The sequence below is a fragment of the Schistocerca piceifrons genome, chromosome 3, assembly GCF_021461385.2.
Source record: "Schistocerca piceifrons isolate TAMUIC-IGC-003096 chromosome 3, iqSchPice1.1, whole genome shotgun sequence".
Classification (NCBI taxonomy): domain Eukaryota; kingdom Metazoa; phylum Arthropoda; class Insecta; order Orthoptera; family Acrididae; genus Schistocerca; species Schistocerca piceifrons.
Genome location: NC_060140.1, coordinates 341035244 through 341057847, shown reverse-complemented (window position 1 = coordinate 341057847; position 22604 = coordinate 341035244). Strand labels below are relative to the sequence as shown.

The 22604-nt window shown below is 44.4% G+C and overlaps 1 protein-coding gene across 1 annotated transcript in view; it reads left to right on the top strand.

The window, feature by feature from the left end:
• The first annotated feature begins 1401 nt into the window (after positions 1–1401).
• LOC124787841 (chitooligosaccharidolytic beta-N-acetylglucosaminidase) overlaps positions 1402–22604 on the top strand; it is a 218769-nt gene continuing 197566 nt past the window's right edge. Inside the window, exon 1 of the mRNA XM_047254788.1 lies at positions 1402–1594. The gene's annotated coding sequence lies outside the window, so the exon portion shown is untranslated. The remainder of the gene's footprint in view (positions 1595–22604) is intronic.

Sequence of the window (22604 nt, the reverse complement as noted above, 5' to 3'; positions counted from 1 at the left end):
ACGTTCACCGGATCTGACGTCCCCGGATTTCTTTCTGTGGGGAAAGTCGAAGGATATTTGCTGTCGTGATCCACCGACAACGCCTGACATGCGTGAGCGCATTGTCACTGCATTTGCGAACATTACGGAAGGCGAACTACTCGCTGTTAAGAGGAATGTCGTTACACGTATTGCCAAATGCAATGAGGTTGACGGACATCATTTTGAGCATTTATTGCATTTATGTGGTATTTACAGGTAATCACGCCGTAACAGCATGCGTTCTCAGAAATGATATCACAAAGGTATATGTATCACATTGGAACAACAGAAATAAAATGTTCAAACGTACCTACGTTATGTATTTTAATTTAAAAAACCTATCTGTTTCCAAGTGTTCGTCTAAAGTTGTGAGCCGTATGTTTGTGACTATTAGAGCGCCATCTATCGCAAAGCGAAAAAAGTGATCCAACTAAAACATTCATACTTTTTTACGTACTACACGAATATGTAATAAAAATGGGGGTGCCTATTAAAAAAAAACGCAGTTGATATCCGTTTGACCTTGGCAGTGCCATCTAGCGGGCCAACCATAGCGCCATCTGGTTTACCCCTTCAAGCTAGACAAGTTTCGTTCTTTGTAGTTTTTTCGTTTGACGCTTATTTCGTGAGATATTTGGCCTGGTCACCATCAATGGACCACCCTGTATATTACGTAATACACCTCTCACATTGGTTTGGCTCTGAGCACTATGGGACTTAACATCTGAGGTCATCAGTCCCCTAGAACTTAGAACTACTTAAACCTAACTAACCTAAGGACATCACACACATCCATGTCCGAGGCAGGATTCGAACCTGCGACCGTAGCGGTCGCGCGAATCCAGACTGAAGCGCCTAGAACCGCTCGGCCACACCAGCTGGCCACATTGGTTTCCTGTACTTTAGTTGATCTACGTAAGATACTAATATTACCCACGACTAAAAGAACAACAAAGCTGAAATTGATATCCTATTTTTTACCAATTGCGGATACATTGGTAAATTGGAATGTGTACACAGTCCTTAAAACGGCGACCAACAACAAAATGCGTACAAAATTTCTTTCTTTTACAATTTGACGCTTCATTTCCTCAAGATAATCAATTTACTGTCTATGGCTCAGAAATAAACAAATTATCATCTATGTCTTAAATATGACGTCGTTAGTCAAAGCAAACGAGTCTCATCCCATTCTGCCTGTACTTTTCATCATGGACACACGCATTACATAGTCGTTGCCGAACACAATGCGCGCGCAACGCATGTACCCATAGGCAGAGATACAACATGACGCGAAGTGAGCGCTCCTTGGCTGCGCGACACGGCAGAGCGACGGCAGCGTAAAGTCTCTGGCGCTGCGGCTTTTTTTCCAATATGGCGTCAGCGAGTTTCCTGCAGCTGGCGCGCTGCCAAACAAGCAAGGCGAGGTGAGCGCACTAGGAAGAGAATGTTCGGTCAACGGCAGTGTTGCGCCTGGTGAGGTGCGCGCGAGGTATATAACGGTCCGTCGGCAGAACGGCGCCCACACTACGCTACGCGCTGCCGCCACTGCTGCGACTGATAAGGCGACGAGGTGAGTCGATAGCAGAGATCGAACTTTAACTACCTTTACGTTATGACGCCTTGCTGGAACTCGCGCATCGTCGTCAGTCTGTAATGTGTCACAGATGTTCCGCCTCAATCATCTGCCCAGCTTGCTAACAATATACGTGAACAGTCATCGTGTGGTTGCGAGTTAAACAAGCGATTCCTAACAACACGGCTCATGTGATGGAACTGTGACTAGTGCTGAAGTTCATAACATCCGTAACAATTTGATGTTAATCATTCGTAAACAAGGAAAAGTCGAGACACATGTCATTAGTACGCCTACATAATAGCGCTCAGAACTGAAAAGTCGTGCTGCATATTTTTATAAGTAGCTAGTGGGAAAATTCTGAGTGGCGGCGTTCAGCAACTCTGTTTTAAATTACGTACTGCTGTAATGAAATTTGGTGTTGTAAGCGGAAAGTGGTTGTATAGAGCACCATATGGACAACGGATTCAGATACATCAAAACATAAGCACGTGGAAGGAAAGAAACTAATTATATTAAGATGCATTTGCTGTCATGTTCTGATGTTAAGGGACTATTTGTCGTGACGTCACTTGTGAGCAGTGATACCGGTATAACACAACACTTTATCTACTGTAAAAGAACTTACATCACAAGGAGTTTACGTCAAATCACGGGTATCAACATTACATACAATACGGAAAACAGAAACATCGTTGTGGTGGAGCGAGCACACAGAAATTGTGTTCAAATACAGATGATTGTGCCAATGCCGGCCTCATTCTCTGCCTCTGAATTAACCGTACCGTATTTTTTATTGAACTAATTTTTTTTTTCTTGGGAAACGAAGGCACAATTTTCACCTTTTGACTTTGAACACAATTTCACGTCTTGGTTAGTTTTTGTCGCTCTCTGAACCTGGAACATGCTGTATCGAGATATTCCAGAGTCTATGTACGTTTGGAATGTGTTATGTGTTGCAATTTTCACAAGTTCTTGTTCTTAAATATATGCTGCTCAGTCATAACCGACAAAAGGCTCTGTTCATCAGTAGATAAGGCGGCACTGTCTTACGCATGTCCTATCAAAAGACAATGAAGTAAATCGTTTGTCTGAAAAGAAACGAATTGCCAGTTGGTAGAATGCCCTTCCTACGGCGGTCCTGAGTTCGTGGAAGCCTAGCCTTGACTGTCATCGCTTTAGTTGTTTCGCTCAAGGCCAGCGCCAAGGCGGCATTCTGTCGACATTCCAGTTCGCTATCACAAGAAAGGAAAAGAAATGTCGTTAGTGAATAACGCTTTTCTTTCAAGGGAACACGACTACTCTTTATCAGAAGCTCATACCTACAGGTTGTAGCGCTCGAATGAATACGAGATGCGGAAGTATAGTATTTAAAAGAACTGTTTGGGTTTTTTCTATCTATACCAGTCACTGAGCCGATCACAGTAATTCAAGTACCAGAACTCAATAGTTCTGTCTGTAATCCTGTAGTTACTCTCAGAAAGGTCTATCCTACTTTTACAAACAACTATTTGAGTTGCTGCTGTGCAGAGACCTTTCATAAAACGGCCATTCCGCTTATTACACAATCTTGTACCAGTTACGTGACCTAAATACCGACCGATCAGTGATTTTCATAACCCTTCATCATTGAACTAGTGAAAAATGAAAAAGAAAGACTAAATTTATTCTGATAGGTAATGTTATTTCCTTGGAATTTTGTACTCCACAGGACGTTTGAGCAGTAGATTCTCTTTGACTTTCTAAAAAAAAAATCTGAGGCCCTTGATTCAAATAAAATAAACTTCATTCTCTACTGTGCATACACCGATAATTTTATTCGCGGCGCGTTACTCGTCAGGTGAATTACAATATTTTACTTACTCTACTGCTGGTGGGTACGTAAAGAATTCTGTCAGGTGATACTTAATTGCTCAAGAACAACAATCACATTGGAGATAATAACTGGAGTACAAGAAACCATATACATACAGGGTGCGAAAAACAATTTGACCAAAAGTGTAGGGCAGAAAGACAGCACCAAACAAAGGAATTTGAGTATAGGAAGTTGCACATTTTCGGCGCTACAGTGATGTTATCGCAATCTGACATGCGAACGTCTTTACTCAAAATGAAATGTAATTCACAGAAAATGTATACATAAACAAAATCTTTGTACTATCTAGCCGTCACGATGAGAGCAAGCAAACTTAAATCATCACATACACATTTGTCGTAATACCTGACGCACCATGTATCACTTTACAAATGAGAACAATCGGATGTCCTTATTTCATATTTCAATATGTTCTAGAAAGGTCAAAGTAAGTGAAAAACGAGTATGCTCACATACACGGACTTGCCACCGCTTAATTAACGTAAGTATGTCGTTTCACTCTGGCATAGCGCCGTAAATATTCAGCTGCGACTACCAGTTCCTGTACTCAAATTACATCGTTTGGTCCTGTCTTTCTGCTGTACTCTTTTGGTCAAATTGTTTTTTTGTTTTTTTCGCACTCTGTATATTGCCTGTATAGAACTATATCTGTTACAGAAGTACGCCGTGTATGAAGAAAGTTGAGAACGAAGAGAGAGAGAGTGAGAGAGAGAGATAGGAAGAGAGAAAGAGATAGGGAGAGAAAATAAAACACCACAGTCACACAGATCGTTAAGGAGCCATCGGCCACCACTATGAACTTGGAAGCGGTTTTAAATAAAATTTAAGTGTTTTCTAACTATTTTTCTTTGTTTTCTCCAGCTTGAAACGTAATGAATGGATGGATGGAGATGCGCCTTCTTGCAAGACCCAGTTTTTATTTTTTTATTTTTTAAGAAATGAGAAATGTTGCGGTAAATCTGTTCCACCATCAGCATACGTTTGCGAGTACACTTGCAGTACGTTTTATATAAAGAGCGAACAATAACCCCACCGACAAACTTTCCAAGGTTGTTCAGGGATAATCCCTGGGTATTTTGGTATAAGGGACCCGCCGTCTCCAGAGGCTATTGCATTCGTTTAGCTTCTTGTTCCAATTAGCTTTGTATCTGTACTGCACTGAGAATGGTGTACAACAGTACAAAATGCAACGACATGATCTATGTGTCTTGTTTCCATGAGTTGTTGTGGTACCTCATTCGCAATTTGGGAATACATTTCTTTAAATCATAATTACGTTATTACTAACGAGACGCCTTAGATCGTCAATCCCTTATACCAAAATTCTCAACCACTAAAAGTTTGTCAGTGGAGTTCTGGCTCATTCTGTATAATAACGCTTCATGACCAGTGTCGAAGAAATTGAAGCTTGCCAACTTCAAAAATCTCACTACGGCTGTTGACAGAAAAGTCAAGTGAAACAGTCGTTAACTTGTTAATTACGTCCACGAGACTGGAACGAGGAAGACAAAAATAGACTTGCTCTCGTGAACACAAACAGAAGTGTTGCATGTACAAGGGCCTTCCGTCTACCATGCTACTTCCAAAAATCAAGACAGTGCAGCGAGAGTACACGTATTTTGTTCCCAAAAAATGACGTGTTAGTACCACAAAAAATGATAACTATGATGTCGTTTTAAGAAATAACGTAGGAGAGGTTCATGTATTGAATACAGTGATGCGAAAACAAAGAATATGTCTTGCAGAAAGATAAATCTCCATTCTGCTCGCTAAAGAGGGATGAAGAGTCAATGTGAAAATTATTTTTATCTTTGACGTTCCGAAATTCATCCTAAATTGAGTTGTATTGATACCATAAATGACTGGCTCTTTTTTTATTTTTTGTTTTGTTTTAAGATCAGTGGTTACCAACTTAACACAACTCGATTGATGCTAAAAAAAATAATGGATTGTCTACTTATTACGAACAATCGAATATTATTTTAGTTTATTTGTTATGTTTTATAAGGTTGGTGACCCACTCATTAATATAACAAGAAAGAATGTGTGTTTTCTTATTGGTATTCTATCTCTAACCTAAATTTCTAAGTGGAAAGGAAAACGTATTGATTAACTGGATGAGACCCGTGATTTGTTGATTCGCTTTTTATTTGTGTCTACGTTAAAGAATTATAAATACAAGGCATAATGTCAGCCTTAGTCACTGACTTTCGTATCCATTTCACTACTTACCTCTCTCGAACAGCCTGCATGACCGCGCGCATTGACATGCGGCTTCCGGGATCCGGGTAGACGCGCCGTCGTCGGCACCGGAGGATTAACGACGAGGGCCGGTGTGCCTTCAGGACTGAATGTGGTTTTTAGGCGATTTTCCACAACCGACGAGGTGAATACCGGGCTAGTTTCCATGTTCCGTCTCTGTTACACGATTCGCAAACATTTCGAAAACGTTCTCATTCTATCGTATGGGATAATACTAGACGCAGACAAAGGGGGTATAGAAATTCCCTGGTGATAGAAAGGACATCCGGCCATCGTCTACCACTAACACTGCCAAATCCAGATTAAGGTGCCGACCCAGTGAAGAGACGGAAGAAGGCCACGAAAAAGAGGAGAAGATACCACCTAACTTTCATCAAAGCGAATTTATAGTATTTCTCTCAGACGACTCAACGCCGTGAAAGAAATAACATAGTTTCTACATCCACGTCTATGTGCGTACTCTGCTATTAACAATAAAGTGCCTGTCAGAGGGTTCAGTGATCCACCTTCAAGCTGTCTCTACCGTTCCACTCTCGAACGGCACGCGGGAAAAACGAACACTTAAATTTTTCTGTGTGAGCCCTGATTTCTCTTATTTTATCATGATGATCATTTCGCTCTAAGTAGGTGGGTGGCAACAATGTTTTCGCAATCGGAGGAGAAAACTGGTGATTGAAATTTCATGAGAAGATCCCGTCGCCTTTGTTTAAATGATTACCAATCCCATTCACGTATCATGTCTGTGACACTTTCTCCCCTATTTCGCGATAATACAAAACGAGCTGCCCTTCTTTGTACTTTTTCGATGTCATCCGTCAGTCCCCCATGATGCGGATCCTACACCGCACAGCAATACTCCAGAATAGGGCGGACAAGCGTGGTGTAAGCAGTCTCTTTAGTAGACCTGTTGCACCATCTAAGTGTTCTGCCAGTGAATCGCAGTCTTTGGTTTGCTCTACCCACAATATCATCTATGTGATCGTTCCAATTTAGGTTATTAGTAACTGTAATCCCTAAGTATTTAGCTGAATTTCCAGCCTTCAGATTCGTGTGACTTATCGCGTAATCGAAATTTAGCTGATTTCTTTTAGTACTCATGTACTAAGTATTTAGCTGAATTTACAGCCTTCAGATTCGTGTGACTTATCGCGTAATCGAAATTTAGCTGATTTCTTTTAGTACTCATGTGAATAACTTCACATTTTTCTTTATTTTGGGTCAAGTGCCACTTTTCGTACCATACAGATACCTTATCTAAATCATTTTGCAAGTCGTTTTGAGCATCTGATGACTTTATAAGACGGTAAATGACAGCATCATCTGCAAACAATCCAAGACGGCTACTCAGATTATCTCCATGTCGTTAATATAGATCAGGAACAATAGAGGGCCTATAACACTTCCTTGGGGAACGCCGGATATTACTTCTGTTTTATTCGATGACTTTCCGTGTATTAGTTTCCCTAATGTTTACCAGTTTCAATACCTGAGATCACAACACACACAATTCGAACTGTAATTGGCCCGGAATTTGCCAGTTCGAAACCCGTTAGTGAAATAATATTTTCTTCATCAGCGTTTGGCCGCTGAGAGGTGGAGATATGATATCACAGTTCCTGACAACCTACCAACCATGGTTACCACCTTTCTGATGCAGCCATCCTTTCTCTCTCACCATCTGCACCATTTGGTGGTAGTTGCTGTAGTTCATTCCACCGGTAACACATAGCGATATGAATACTCTGGGCCTGTCTCTCGATATTTTCCCAGTATTCTTCCTGTAAACATGTTTGTTTTATGAAGCTGTTACATTTAATTAGATGTACAATTAATTTCATTTTTCTTCTCTGTATGAAGTTCATAAAATTTTCTCTTCAATTTCTTTTAGTATTTGTTCATTTGATTTTCTTTCGGTTTAGAATGTTTTTTGGCTCTCCATGTCCTCATTCCTATTGCTTTTATTTCAACCAGTGCTCGGGATTAAATTAGAAACCATTTCAATATGTTGAAGGTTATCCGCCCGTCGCGTAGAGAAAGTTGATTGCCTGCTTAGCTAGTACTGCTTGCAAGAATGGAATGAGAGCTACTGTTTAACGTCCCGTCGACGTCGGTGACATTGGAGCTCTGGATCTGCTGGAGAAGGGGAAGAAAGGAATCAGCGGAGGAATTTTCAAGGAAACTATCCTATCATTCACGTAGAGAGCTTTATAAAAACAACACGAAACCCAACGTTGGATAGGGTCGCACCCCAGTCTTGTGTAATATGAGTCCACTGCACTATTTTACTTACTGATTCGAGCGGATTACAATATACACCAAGTTTGACATACTTCTCGGTTTCATAATTATCCATAACAACACAAACATAACACTAAACTTCGTAGGCACTATTCACAGTCATCGACAAAACACGGATACACTCACTATTCTGTGGAAAAAAGACGGTTCATACCTTAGTGTGATTGACTGTATGGCGTTATTTCCAATGTAAAGGAAAAAAAGTGCATTGTAGTAATTTTTGGAGTGGGGCCACTCTCAGACCGGGACTGAGACTAGTTTTGAGGTCCATGGTGAACAGAAGTGTCGTGTATAATTAAGAGTTGTGACGTCAAAACGCCCGATGAGAGCTTGATAATTCGCGGCCTGGACTGGAAAGTGGTGCTTAATCAATTAATAAGCCCAAAATGGCCGAAGCAGCACGGATAATAGTGTATTTAATTTTGTAAGTATTATAAGCGCCAGTTATGAGACGAATGGAAAAAAAGCAAGTAAACTGCTTATTATTTCAAAAGTAATCGCCATAACTGTTAACACATATACACCATTGTGAGATGGTCATTGTCGTCATGAGAAAAAGTTTGCGGTTGCTTACGGATTCACGGTTGTACCCCGCCGTGCAGGACTTCGTCCGATGAAAATCGACCGCCACGAATGCTTTTCTTCAGGACTCCAAAAATATGGAAATCGCACGGGGAGAGATCAGGACTGAGTGGAGGATGTGTAACGGCCTTCCAGCAAAACTTCTTCAGCATAGTCTAAAGAGCCTTGCAAACATGTGGACCCTCCCACATGTTTCGAGTACGCTGCGAAAGTTTCACTGGAAAGCCGTTACACGCCCTCAATACAAGCCGATCTCTGCCCACGCGATTACCATATTTTTGGAGCCCTGAAGAAAGACATTTGTGACCGTCGATTTGCTTCGGTCGAAGAGGTATACGTGTGGATACAAGCAATGATTCGTAGGCAACCGCAAACATTTTCCCATGAAGACACTGACCGTCTCACAATGGCGTATGTGTTAACAATTTTGGCGATTACTTTTGAAATACTAAACAATTTACTTACTTTTTCCATCTTCGCTGCCCCTTATAACTAAACAATGTTCGGTATTTTCCTCCTTAATTCACGGAGAAGACTACTTGCGCGCTGACAAACTAATGTGGGCTCTGATTATCGAACTTCTATAACAGTCAGCCCAAGAACAAGGAGAAATCAGTGCACTGTCTCGCGAAAAGTAGCGAAGTTGACGTTCCTGATTAAACACTTCACCAGACATCGAATATTAGTGGAATGAACGGCCATTAAGATGGATGGAGTGAAAACTTTGTAAATTTCTCAATGGGCAATAAAACAAGTATACCAGCATCGTCGAAAAAGAAGCAAACAAGGTGTATGAGTGAAGAAACTGGAAAAGAAAAACACAAGAAAATAAGTGTACCAGATAAATATGTTCGTAGAAAAGAAGCGTCAAATGAGAATACCACGAACGAAGAAGGTATGAAAGAACAGTTTCGAGTATTGTACTTGATTCTAAAAATTACGCCAAGATATTTTGTTTTTTGTACGGCAAAGGTTTGAGGTTACTAACCAAAGAAGAAGGTCATAAGCGAAGATATTACGTCAACAGTCTACTGGACATAAAACAAAGAGTCTACAACCTATGTTTGCCGTTTTTAGTATGTGCTTACAAGTCGAAAGGAGACATTATTATCCGTCTTTACTGCTGTCGCTTGCGTAATTCGCAAAAAGAAAACAGAAGTATCAAGTAGGTGAAACATCTTCGTTAAAACTGCCGTAATTGAGATCATAGAACAGGAATGACAGTATTATGTACATTGAGATCCAGCAAGAGCACAAAAGGAAAACGATTACATAGTACAGGCTGGCAGGCCTTCGACAGAACCATTAAAAAGGGCTGTAACAACAAACGACGAAAACTAAACTAAACTCCGCCCAAACACGCCATGAAGGCCCAACGGTATCAACCGGCCGCCGTGTCATCCTCAGCCCACAGGCGTCGGTGGATGCAGATATGGATGGGCATGTGGGCAGCACACCGCTCTCCCGGCCGTATGTCAGTTTATGAGACCGGAGCCGCTACTTCTCCATCAAGTAGCTCCTCAGTTTGCCTTGCAAGGGCTGAGTGCGCCCTGCTTGTCAACAGCGCTCGGCCAACCGGATGGTCCCCATCCAAGTACTAGCCAAGCGCAACAGCGCTTAACTTCGGTGATATGACGGGCACCGGTGTTACTACTGCGGCAAGACCCTCGATAACAACAAACGACGGTGGCGTTAATCATCCATCGCGTAAACGACGAAATTCTTTTGTTCTGAACACTTCACACACAGAGTGGACCAGAACACCAACAAGCATTCAGAGGTTGTTCAGGAATACCTTCTGAGTATTTTGGAGTAAGGGACCCACGGTCTCTGGCGCCTCGTTAGAGATTTACTGCATTTCGTTTGGTTTCTTCCTCAACTTATCTTTATATCTGTATTATACTGAAAATAGTTCACAACAATGCAAATGTCGACGGTATGTATTTATAAAATTTAGCTATACCTTTCAGGTACTTCCCTACATAATCACCACGACGAGTTAGACATTTGTTGTAGCGTTGTACCAACTACCCAATATTCTCATCATAGAAGGTAGCTGCCTGTGCTTTCCAGCAATTCTCAACACTGATCTGCTGCTAGCTATCTATGTCAAATGTTGCCCTCATAGCCAAAGAGATGGAAAGAGATGAGCAAAGAGATGAAAATCAGGGGAAACCACGTCCGAGCTGTATAGCGGGTGATCAAACACTTTCCATCTAAAACACTGCAGAAGCGCTTTTATTGCAGCTGTGGTTGGGTTCCTGCAACATTCCCACACTTTTCATTCATGCATGATAATTATGTTATGCGGGATGCGTGAAATCAGGCGGTAAACCTCAGCGAATGACAGCATGCTCTTCACATTTGGTGGAAGACTATTGTTCTAAGCTTTTTCATTTGTTGTCTGTGCCCCCAGAACTGAAGAATGCGACGTGATGCAACTATACAACTGACAGTCATGAAGAGGCACTGGAAACACATCTACATCGAGTTTAATCGGATTTTCACTATGGTTTTTATTTCGCGACCAATCGGACCTTCAAAGAAAAAATTGCCCTCGTATAACCTTGTTCCCATTAAGAAGAAAACTTTCTGGCAGTGCGCAATGATCTTCTCTTCTTTATCTTAGGCTATATATGACAATTAATGAGTACTAATTTGCCTCACTACCCACCGCCTAATTAGGCTATGAAAAAATACAATTATCATAATAATAAGTATAATACTAATAATATTTCTGAAATGTGGATTATAACTGTAGGCCTACAGACAAGGGCTCAATAGATTTTTTTTTTTTTAGATATGAAGCTGCAGAAGAACGTTGAACGTTATGAGTAGATCGTGTTACTGCTGAAGAGGTACTGCATCTAATCTTTGAGAAAATAAATTAATGGCAAAACTTGTTTAGAAGAAAGGGCAGGTTGGCAGAGCACAACCTGAGCCACATTTAATTTTGTAACGTGGGGAAGTGCTGGGGAGTAACAATTGTAGAGGGATATCAAGACTTGGCTACAGTAAGTAGATTCAAGTGGCTGAAGCGTTGCAACAGTTACGAAGAGATGAAGAGGCTTGCAAATGTGCTTCAAACCTGTTTTCGGATTGTAACCATAATGATAACAGTACTAACAACGAGCGAATTGGAGAGAGTAAATGGAATGAAATAGGAGAGGAATAAAATAATATTTTTTGGAAGATTTTCGTATCATGGCGTGTATTGTAGTTTAGGTACTCGAACTCTACACTCCCTTTCGAACAAGATCAGCTTCGGGTCCGAAAACAAATTTGTTTACTGGATCGAGACTATCTGATCAAAAAGTAGTCGGACACCTATCAGTGGACTCAATATGGGATGTGACCACTCTTCGCCTTTATGGCGGCTTGAACTGTGTTGACGACACTTTCAGTGAAATGTCTGAATGTCTGTGGAGGAATGGTAGCTCATTCATCCTCAAAAGCTGAAACCCGAGGAGGTTGTGAGAATCATCACTGTGGTACGGCGCGAATTCGACTTCCTAACTTGTTCCAAAGCTCTTCCACCGGGTTCAAGTCGGGACTCTGGGCGAGCCACTCCATTTCAGGATTTGTTACTGTCCGCAAATCATCGCCTCACAGATGTTTTTTTTGTGAAACAGTGCATTGTCATGCTGATACAACGACTATCGTCTCTGGACTGTTGCTGTGCGATACGCAGTACATAATACTGTCCAACATGTTCAAATACTTCCGTATTTAGCGTTTGCCTAAGCGCAGTAAGATCACCGCATCCTAACCACGAAAAACACCTCTATGCCGTAACACCACCTCCTCTGTACTACACTCTTGGTGCTACACACGATGGCAGGTAAGTTCTCCTGGTATTCGCCGAACCCAAACCCTTCCATCGGATTGCTACGGGGCACTGTGTGACTCATCACTCCAAATCACTCGTTTCCAGTCATTCACTGTCTAGTGGCGTCGCTCTTTGGGCCACCTCAAGCGCCGCTTAGAGCTGAATACAGAAATATTGGAAATTTGTTGTATGATCTAATGGGACCAAATTGCCGAGGTCATCGGTCTCTAAGCTTACACAATACTTAACCTCACTTAAACTAACTTACGCTAAGGACAACATACACCCATGCCCGAGGGAGGATTCGAACTTCCGACGTGAGGAGCCGCGCGAACCGTGACAGGACGCCTTCAGACCACGCTGCTACCCCGCGCGGCTGTGACTAGAGAAATGTGCGGCTCATGAGGAACTCTTAGACTCTTGTAGCCCATAATTTTTAACTCCTTACACACAGTAATTGCGCTAGCTGGACTACTGGCAGTACTTTGGAGCTCACGAGTAATTCCTTCCTCCGTTTTCATGCGTTTTTTTATACACATCAAAAATTTTTTTGCATCATCTCGGTTCCGAGAGTTCCGGAACCTGTACAGAAAATTGGAATAGAGATCAACATGAACATCACTTCCGCCCTTTTTATTGCTCATGAAAACCACACATTGCATGTTGTACCACCATACAGCGAGACCTTCAGAGGTGGTAGCCCAGATTGCTGTACACACCGATACCTCTAATACCCAGTAGCACGTCCTCTTTCACTGATGCATGCCTGTATTCGTCGCCCACAAGTTCATCAAGGCACTGTTGATCCCGATTGTCCCACTCCTCAACAGCGATTCAGCATAGATTCATCAGAGCGGTTGGTTGGTCACGTTGTCCATAATCAGCCCTTTTCCATCTATCCCAGGCATGTTTGATAGGGTTCATGTCTGGCGAATGATGTCGTTATCGTGAAGGAATAATTCACAAGATGTGCACGATGGGGCCGCATTTTGCTGCCGATATGGTTGCACTACCGGTCGGAGGATGGCATTCACGTATCGTACAGCCGTTACCGCGCCTTCCATGACCACCAGCGGTATACGTCGGCCGCACATAATGCCACCCCAAAACAGCAGGGAACCTCCACCTTGCTGCACTCGCTGGACAGAGTACCTAAGGCGTTCAGCCTGACCGGTTTGCCTCCAAACACGTCTCCGACGATTGCCTGTTTGAAAACATAAGCGACACTCATCGCCAATCCTGAGCGGTCAATTCCTCATGTTGTTGGGCCCATCTGTACCGTGCTCCATGGTGTCGTGGTTGCAAAGATGGACCTCGCCACGGACGTCGGGAGCGAAGTTGCGCGTCATGCAGCCTATAGCGCATAGTTTGAGTCGTAATACAACGTCCTGTGGCTGCACGAAAAGCATTATTCAACATGTTGGCGTTGCTATCAGGGTTCCTCGGAGCCAAAATCTGCAGGTAGCGGTCATCCACAGTAGTAGTAACCTTTGGGCGACCTGAGCGAGGTATTCCATCGATAGTTTCTGTCTCTCTGTGTCTTCTCCATGTCCGAACAACATCACTTTCGTTTACTCCGAGACGCCTCTACACTTCCCTTGTTAAGAACCCTTCCTGGCACAAAGTAACAATGCGGACGCGACGGAACCGCGGTATTGACCGTCTAGGCACGGCTGAACTACAGACAACACGAGCCGTATACCTCCTTCGTGGTGGAATGACTGGAACTGATCGGCTGTCGGACCCCCTCCGTCTAATAGGCGTAGCTCATGCATGGTTGTTAACGTCTTTGGGCGGGTTTAGTGACGACTCTGAACAGTCAAAGGAACTGTGTCTGTGATACAATATCCACAGTCAACGTCTATCTTCGGGAGTTCACGGGACCAGGGCGATGCAAAACTTTTTTTTATGTGTGTATAATCACCCTCCAGCCCCACAATGCCCGACGGTCCCTATTCGTCAGAGCATGAGGTTCACCGAGTCTTCGCTTACCTATGGTTGTTCCTTCGCGTTTCTACTGCATAATCACATCATCAACAATAGACTTGGGCAGCTTTAGAAGGGTTGAAGTGTCTGTGATGGACTTTTTACTCAGGTGACATCCAGGACTAGTCCACGTTCGAAATAACTGAATTCTTCTAATCGACCCACTTTGCTGTTACGGCTTCTCTACTGATATCATAATCCTCCTGTCTTCTTTTATACTGGCGGATACACCTTTTGTAGTGACGTAACAAGACTGTTACGCCACACGGTAGTAGCCAAAAGAAAGGCACGCTAACGCTGTGGCCGATAGTGCACGAACGGCAATAAGCAGACGGGCGTGAAGTCTGGAACATGAGAACTTATAAATGAATACGAAGAAAAGTATGTAGATGCTTTTTACTTAACTTTTATTTATTCCTTGGAATACATCTCTCTTGATTACTCGTAAGCTATAGGCACTGATACAAATGGCTCCTTGCTAGTTCGTTGCCATTAACTTAGCTGATGGCTATTCTGTCTCTCGGCTAATGAGAGAGAAAGGCTTCGTACAACTGGGCGATAGCTAGGTTCGCGTACAACTGGGCGGTAGCTTGGTTCTCGTACAACTGGGCGGTAGCTTGGTTCTCGTACAACTGGGGTCGAGTCCACTCTCTTATCACGAGACCTGCCTTGGTGGTGGCGCTAGGTCTGCGATCACAGTGGCGACACGCGGGTCCGACATGTACTACATGGACCGCGGCCGATTTAAACTACCACCTAGCAAGTGTGGTGTCTGGCGGTGACACCACATTCCTCCCCCGCAAATCGGCGAACGGTCGTGTAATAAGGCTTCCGCCCGCCGTGGGGAGGACCACATGTTGACGTATGCGATGAGGTGGGGAGCCTAACAACAGGCGAGGCTGTGCCACCCGCACCCGGCCATCCGGTCCGAGGGGAGCTAGGAAACGCCTGCAAAACTAGTCCAGGGTGCACGTCAACATGCGGTGTATGCGCCCGTAAAGAAACATGAGGGACCGAAGGATCAATTTCCATTGCGTCGGGGTAGCCGACGCGCGATGACGTCATGTGGTCCGGAGCGGGCGGGCGTTCCATGGCGGAGGACAGCTGGTCACGGGAAGCGATCGGCGGCGCGTGACCCTGGGAGGCGCTTGGCGGCTGCAACGAAGCGTCGAATGCGGTCGGCGGCGGCGGCGGCTGCTGCTGCTGCTGCTGCGGCGGCGGCGGCGCGTCGCCATGGGGCAAAATGGAAGGCATCGTCGGTAACACCTGGGGATGAGGCGAGCCAGTAGATGGGTCCCCAGGGCGCTGACCGGACGGCACCGTCGCTGAAAGCAGACGGGGAGCGGCAGAACCCGAGCGACGACAGAGGCGCAGCTGATTGAGATGCCGACGCACCTCACCAGAGGCCCCCAAAACCAAATACATCGCGCGGCCGAGGCAGCGAAGAATGCGCCCTGCGAGCCAACGCCGTGAACCGCGATAGTTGCGATAAAATACAACGTCGCCTGGAGCAAAAGCAGGAGTCTGCCGCTGCACAGGAAACTGATGCGGCGGATGCAGCAAAGACATCAAGGTGCGATGAGGACGACCGTGGAGCAACTCAGCCGGCGAGCGCCCATCTCGGGGCTGAGAGCGATACGAAGACAAAAAGAGCAACAATGCGTCCTCCCGAGAATGCGACTCTTTCAATTTCAACATCTGTGACTTGAAAGTCCGGACCAATCGTTCAGCGGCACCGTTGGACTGAGGCGAAAACGGCGCGGATGTCAGATGTTGAATACCATTGGCCTGGCAGAAAGACTGGAATTCTGCGGACATGAATTGTGGGCCATTGTCGGAAACAATAGTCTGCGGAAGACCTTCAATGCAAAAGATAGCAGACAACGCTTGGATGGTGGCGGAGGACGTCGTGGAAGACATCCGGACAACAAAAGGAAAATTACTGAAGGCGTCGACCAGAACCAACCATCGAGCATTCCAGAATGGACCAGCAAAATCAATGTGCAAGCGTTGCCAAGGGGAAGTGGCTTTTGGCCACGCAAAGACTTTCCGCGGCGGTGCGGATTGTTGTTCGGCACACGCCGGGCACGAAGAACACATATTCGTAATCGCAGCATCGATTCCGAACCAAGTACAGTGCTGACGAGCAAGTTGTTTCGTTCGCACTATACCCCAATGTCCTTGGTGAAGAAGCCGTAAAACAGAGGACTGTAACGAACGTGGGACCACGACTCTGGACTGATCATTATCAGAACGCAACAACAAAACACCACGTCGAACAAAAAGTCTCTCCTTGTGAGCAAAAAATCGGCGAACCAACGGATCCTCTATCCGAGACTTTGACAAAGGCCATTGCGTAGCAACAAAACGTAAAACAGTAGCAAGGACAGGGTCAGCAGCTGTGGCTGTAGCGACACGACGAAAATCAATCGGAAACGATTCGACCACTTCATCGGTTTCCGAATCAATGAACATGCAAGCAAGTTCGGAAGAATCGAATGCTTTATCCTCAGCAACAGGCAAACGGGACAACGCATCGGCGTTTCCGTGCTTAGCAGTGGACCGATACAAGATATCGTAGCGGTACTGCGAGAGGAAAATAGACCAGCGAATGAATTTCTGCGCTGTACGTGGAGGTACAGGCTTGTTCGGATGAAAAAGCGACGTCAAAGGTTTGTGGTCTGTGATGATGGTAAAGTGACGACCATACAAGAAATCATGGAACTTAGTAACACCAAACACGAGAGCCAAAGCTTCTTTCTCTATCTGTGAATAATTTCTTTGCGCAGACGAGAGCAATTTGGACGCAAAGGCAATAGGGCGATCATGGGAGCCAACTTTGTGCGCAAGCACAGCACCGATCCCGAAATCTGATGCATCTACCATCAACAAAAGGGGTTTCTGGGGATCGAATGGCGTAAGGCAAGTAGGAGAAAGCAACGCCGATTTCAATTGGCGAAAGGCGCGTTCGCATTCCGTCGTCCAGAGAAACGGAACACCTGTACGGCGTAAGCGATGAAGCGGAGCTGAAAGGAAAGAGGCAGTGCGCACATTCACTCACACCTTGTGATTCTACAGTGTTCAATGTTCTTGCGACCTCCTGACGCAATGCGTGGGGAACATTGCGCGCTCTGAAAAATTTCGGTTGCGCGTTGACCTTCAGTTCTAAATGTGTTTCATAGTTTGTAGCGCAACCTAAGCCCGGTGCAAAAATGTCTGCAAATTCGTCACACAGCCGAGAAACACTGTCTGTAGGCACAGTCTGAGTCACTGATAGGACCTGAGTTACAATAGACATGTTAAACAACTTAAACAAATCGAGACCAAACAAATTCACTGCAGACGAAGAACGAAGAACGTAAAATGACACAAGTTTTGTTCGTCCCTTGTATGTTGCAAGAAGGCTGCACTGTCCTAACACAGGAAGTTTCTGTCCGGAATATGTAGTTAGCTTAACATTTGCGGCACGCAACGGAGGTGCGCCCAGTTGTTTGTATGTGTCGTGATTGAGCAATGAAACTGCAGCTCCGGTATCGAGCTGGAATGGTATCACTTTGCCTTCAAAGTCTAAGTCCACAAAAAGTTTATTGTCCTGCTGACGACAAGAGCGACTGTTTTGTGCAATTGGAACAGACACTGGTACAGAAGCACTTGCTAATTGACGTGATTTCCGGCGACGTCGACGCACAGTTTTGGTGGGACGATCACAGTTACTGTTAGAGAAAGTGTCACTGGACAACGTGGAATTAACGACATGAATGTCCATAGGCGAAGGTCCACGAGCCTGAGTGTCCTTGGTTCGATTCCGGCGCGAAGCAAAGGGCCTGGAATGATTGTGATTGTCTGATCTGAGCTTTTTCTGGCAAACACTTTGAACATGTCCTTTCTTATTGCAGAAAAAGCAAATAGCTTGGCGTGACGGGCAATGTTCACGCGAATGTCTAGTAGCACACCGCGGGCATGATTTCACTGTATTTGTGTGCTGGCGCGGCACACCTGGCTTAGCACGCGGCGGTCGCTGTGCGTCCGTGCGCACGGCCCGGTGACCGGGCCGCGGAGCGCGTCCAGCGGGCCGGGTAATGTTACACACGGCTGGCGAAGTGTCAAAAGATTCCTGAGCACAGTCCAGTGTGTCCTGTCTATCCAATATGTCTATCACCTGTTGAAGGGAGGGATTAACTAGTTTCAAAATTTGCTCCCGTATGCGAACATCAGAAACGTTCTGTGCAATTGCATCACGCACCATTGTATCTGAATAAGAAAGACCACAGTCACATTCAAAGGCACAGTCCCTAGTAAGTCCTTGCAATGTTGCTACCCACTCCCTATTAGTTTGACCGGCCGTACGTTTTGTACGAAAAAACGTATACCGTTTTGCAACCACATTAACTGTTTCTTTGAAATAGGCATCTAATGCAGACAAGATTTCCTCGTAGGACAGAGTCGCTACGTCGCGTCGGGGAAACAATTTCACTATCACACGGTATGTGGACACACCGACACAAGAAAGCAAAAACGGCTGCCGCTCATTACCTTGAATTCTGTAGGCAGCCAGGTGGAAGGCGAACTGATGAGACCACTCTTGCCAGGTCTCGTGGTTCGGGTCGTAGTGCCTAAAAGGCGGTGCAACGGCAGGCTGTGGCTGCGGTAGCGGTGAAGCGGCTGCGGCCGCATCGGTGTGCAGCGCACTTTGACCCTGGACGAGCTGTCCAAGGGCATCCAGTAACGCCTGCGTCTGCTGATTCTGCAAGCGATAAAATTCGGACAGTACATCTGGAGAATGTGGCGAAGCCATGACACAATTAAATGTAAGCAATCAGAAAGAAGTTTTTACTCGTCGCCAATCTGTAGTGACGTAACAAGACTGTTACGCCACACGGTAGTAGCCAAAAGAAAGGCACGCTAACGCTGTGGCCGATAGTGCACGAACGGCAATAAGCAGACGGGCGTGAAGTCTGGAACATGAGAACTTATAAATGAATACGAAGAAAAGTATGTAGATGCTTTTTACTTAACTTTTATTTATTCCTTGGAATACATCTCTCTTGATTACTCGTAAGCTATAGGCACTGATACAAATGGCTCCTTGCTAGTTCGTTGCCATTAACTTAGCTGATGGCTATTCTGTCTCTCGGCTAATGAGAGAGAAAGGCTTCGTACAACTGGGCGATAGCTAGGTTCGCGTACAACTGGGCGGTAGCTTGGTTCTCGTACAACTGGGGTCGAGTCCACTCTCTTATCACGAGACCTGCCTTGGTGGTGGCGCTAGGTCTGCGATCACAGTGGCGACACGCGGGTCCGACATGTACTACATGGACCGCGGCCGATTTAAACTACCACCTAGCAAGTGTGGTGTCTGGCGGTGACACCACACCTTTCACGAGACGTAGCGGTCAAGTCCACCTTGTAATATGGTGTCCTGATATTTCTGATCAGACATGTCTGTATTTCCCTTTATGATGTTAGTTAATACCGATACTAGTACCGAAGCGTTCCCTTTCCTCCACGGCACATAGTATCTTACTGCTTTGTGCACGCCTTAGCTGGTCAGCTAAAACTAGGAGAACTGCAGCAGCAGTGGGCTTATGGAGCCACTAACAGCTGTGTCGACGTTCATTCAGCTGGGTCTGTTGTCTGGCCGGCCGAAGTGGCCGTGCGGTTAAAGGCGCTGCAGTCTGGAACCGCAAGACCGCTAAGGTCGCAGGTTCGAATCCTGCCTCGGGCATGGATGTTTGTGATGTCCTTACGTTAGTTAGGTTAACTAGTTCTAAGTTCTAGGGGACTAATGACCTCAGCAGTTGAGTCCCATAGTGCTCAGAGCCATTTGAACCATTTTTTTTGTGTCTGTTGGCGGTCGTCGCACAAGGCTTCGTCTCAGCGGAAGTTGTGGGACGCACTGTCTTATCGCTGCCTAGCAAAGTCTGCAAGATCCGCTGCTGCTGCGTGTTCTAGATGCGACCTGCGACATTCTTTCCGCAGCGCCTGTAGCGGCCCTCTGCAGTGACTGAGAACTCGATAACTGTTTAGCAGAGATGGAATTTGATTTCAATACCAGGGATGGCAGAGAATGTTACCAGCGTGGTCAAATTCTCGAGTGCCCCAGAATTCCAGCAATTTTTTGTATCCTTTAATTATCTCTCAAAATAAGTCTTTTTGGTAGTTTTGTGTATTTCACGCGTTGAATAAGTCGTCAAAACGCACTTCAAATAACAAGATGAAACTTACTAATACGGCACTTTATCAAGCAAATATCGTTAGGAAGCAAGGGACCTCTTAACAGCTGAAAGCAACGGTACGCGTTTCTCGCCATTATTTCATGTAATCGTTTGTGAAGCTTTCGCTAGCTGGTGACATTTGTATTGTTTATACAGTATTATTAAACGGGTAACCCGGTTCATGGTTCGTGATGTTCTGTTCCAGTTGCGGGTTGTTTATCTAACGGTTCCAGGAGCAACAATAATTTGGTTTTCAGTATTTCGTATAATTATTGACTGAAGTTACGAATTTAAAATGGCTTCGTAATGTACTAATTAACAGATATAATCTTGTGTTAAAGTTATCTTTTTTATAGATTCTTCCGTTACTTATTGGTAGAACGATACCAAGGTTGAATAACAAGTACACAGTTTTTATCTACTGATTGTTTTAAATTTCAGACTAGTTTTCGGTTTACTGGGCCATCTTGAAGAAACAACTGACGAGCATCTGGAAAGGGCACTAGTTCTTAGGAAACCAAACATTATAAGCGAAGATAAATTCCACTTGCATATAGTGTTGTGCATCAAACTTGCTTCTTAACATTCACATTACACTTCACCCAGTGGACAATGTTAAGCAAAATAAATAGTATAGTAACCATTTCACTTATAATATTGAAAGTTTAATTATTTATTGTGCTTAATATTGTCCATTGGGTAGAGTGTAATTCCAGAGTTAAGAAACGAGTTTGATGCACAACACTCTATGCAGGTGGAATATAATATGTGGTTACCTAAGAACTTATGTTAAATGTTTAACAGAGTAAGACAAATATTACAGTTTGAAACTGTCTGTATGTCTTGAAGTGGCGTAACTGACGGCGTGTAAATTATCCTAAAAGTGGATGCAGTTATTTAAATTTTGCGTGGAAAATATTCGAAAAACTTTCTTATAATTTAAATTTTGTAACATACTATTGAACAATACATTTTAAGATATTTTTATGGCAGGTCCACCTCAGAGTCTTTAGCTTGTTAACAATTAAACAGTATTTGGAGAGAGGCGTCGCAATATTTAAGGCTTTGGATTCACATGCAGGATGGACAGCCTTCAAATCTCCGTCCGGCTATTCAAATTCAGGTTTTGTATGGTTTCCCTAAACGTTTAAGGCGAACTAGGCGATTGTTCTTCTTAAAACGTACAGAGCCGTTTTCGTTTCTTATTCTAGCCCTATCCTATCTTGAATTCTGTCTTTGATAAATTCGTCGTCCTTTCCTAGAATCTCTCTATTGGGTTCCATACTTCACAGAAGTTCGCCTGCATACCAGCGCTTCTGAGTGAACGATATCTAGAGCAAATGGCCTAGAGTGTCATGGTTTTTGGAATGACTGTTTCACTGCGCAGCGAAATGTGCCTTGTTTCGAAACTCCTGAATCATTGTATCTGCATGCTGCACCCGAATACTTTCGTACAAAAACTATATAGTCGGGAACTTTTGGGGTTGTCCTCCTGTTATAGTTCGAGCCTTCCTCTCAGATCGGTATTTTGCGTTCCGAGTTGGCGATGCACTCCCATATCGACATAGCCAGACGAATGGTGTCCCTCAGGGAAGCGTCTTAAAGCGCTAGCCTTTTTGCAATAGCCGCTAACGCTGTAGCGTCCACCCCGACCGATGAGGGTAGACCGATCCTCCCTGTTATTATTTTACAGAGCCCTTGTTCAGTGGCGGCTGCGCTGCGTATAAAAAGTCTCATCTTTTTTCACAAAACATGTTTTCAGTACTATTGTGTTCACCGTACTCTGTTGCTCGTTCTTAGACTTTATGCAGGCACCAAACCAAGCAGAAATTCTTTCAAACGTGCGTTAGCTGATGTACACCTCATAGATGTGTTTGGCTATAGAAAAGTGAAATACTTTGTGAAAAGACTATAAGTTTTCGCAAAGCTGCACACATACAAGGAGCAGTTTTGTTTCAA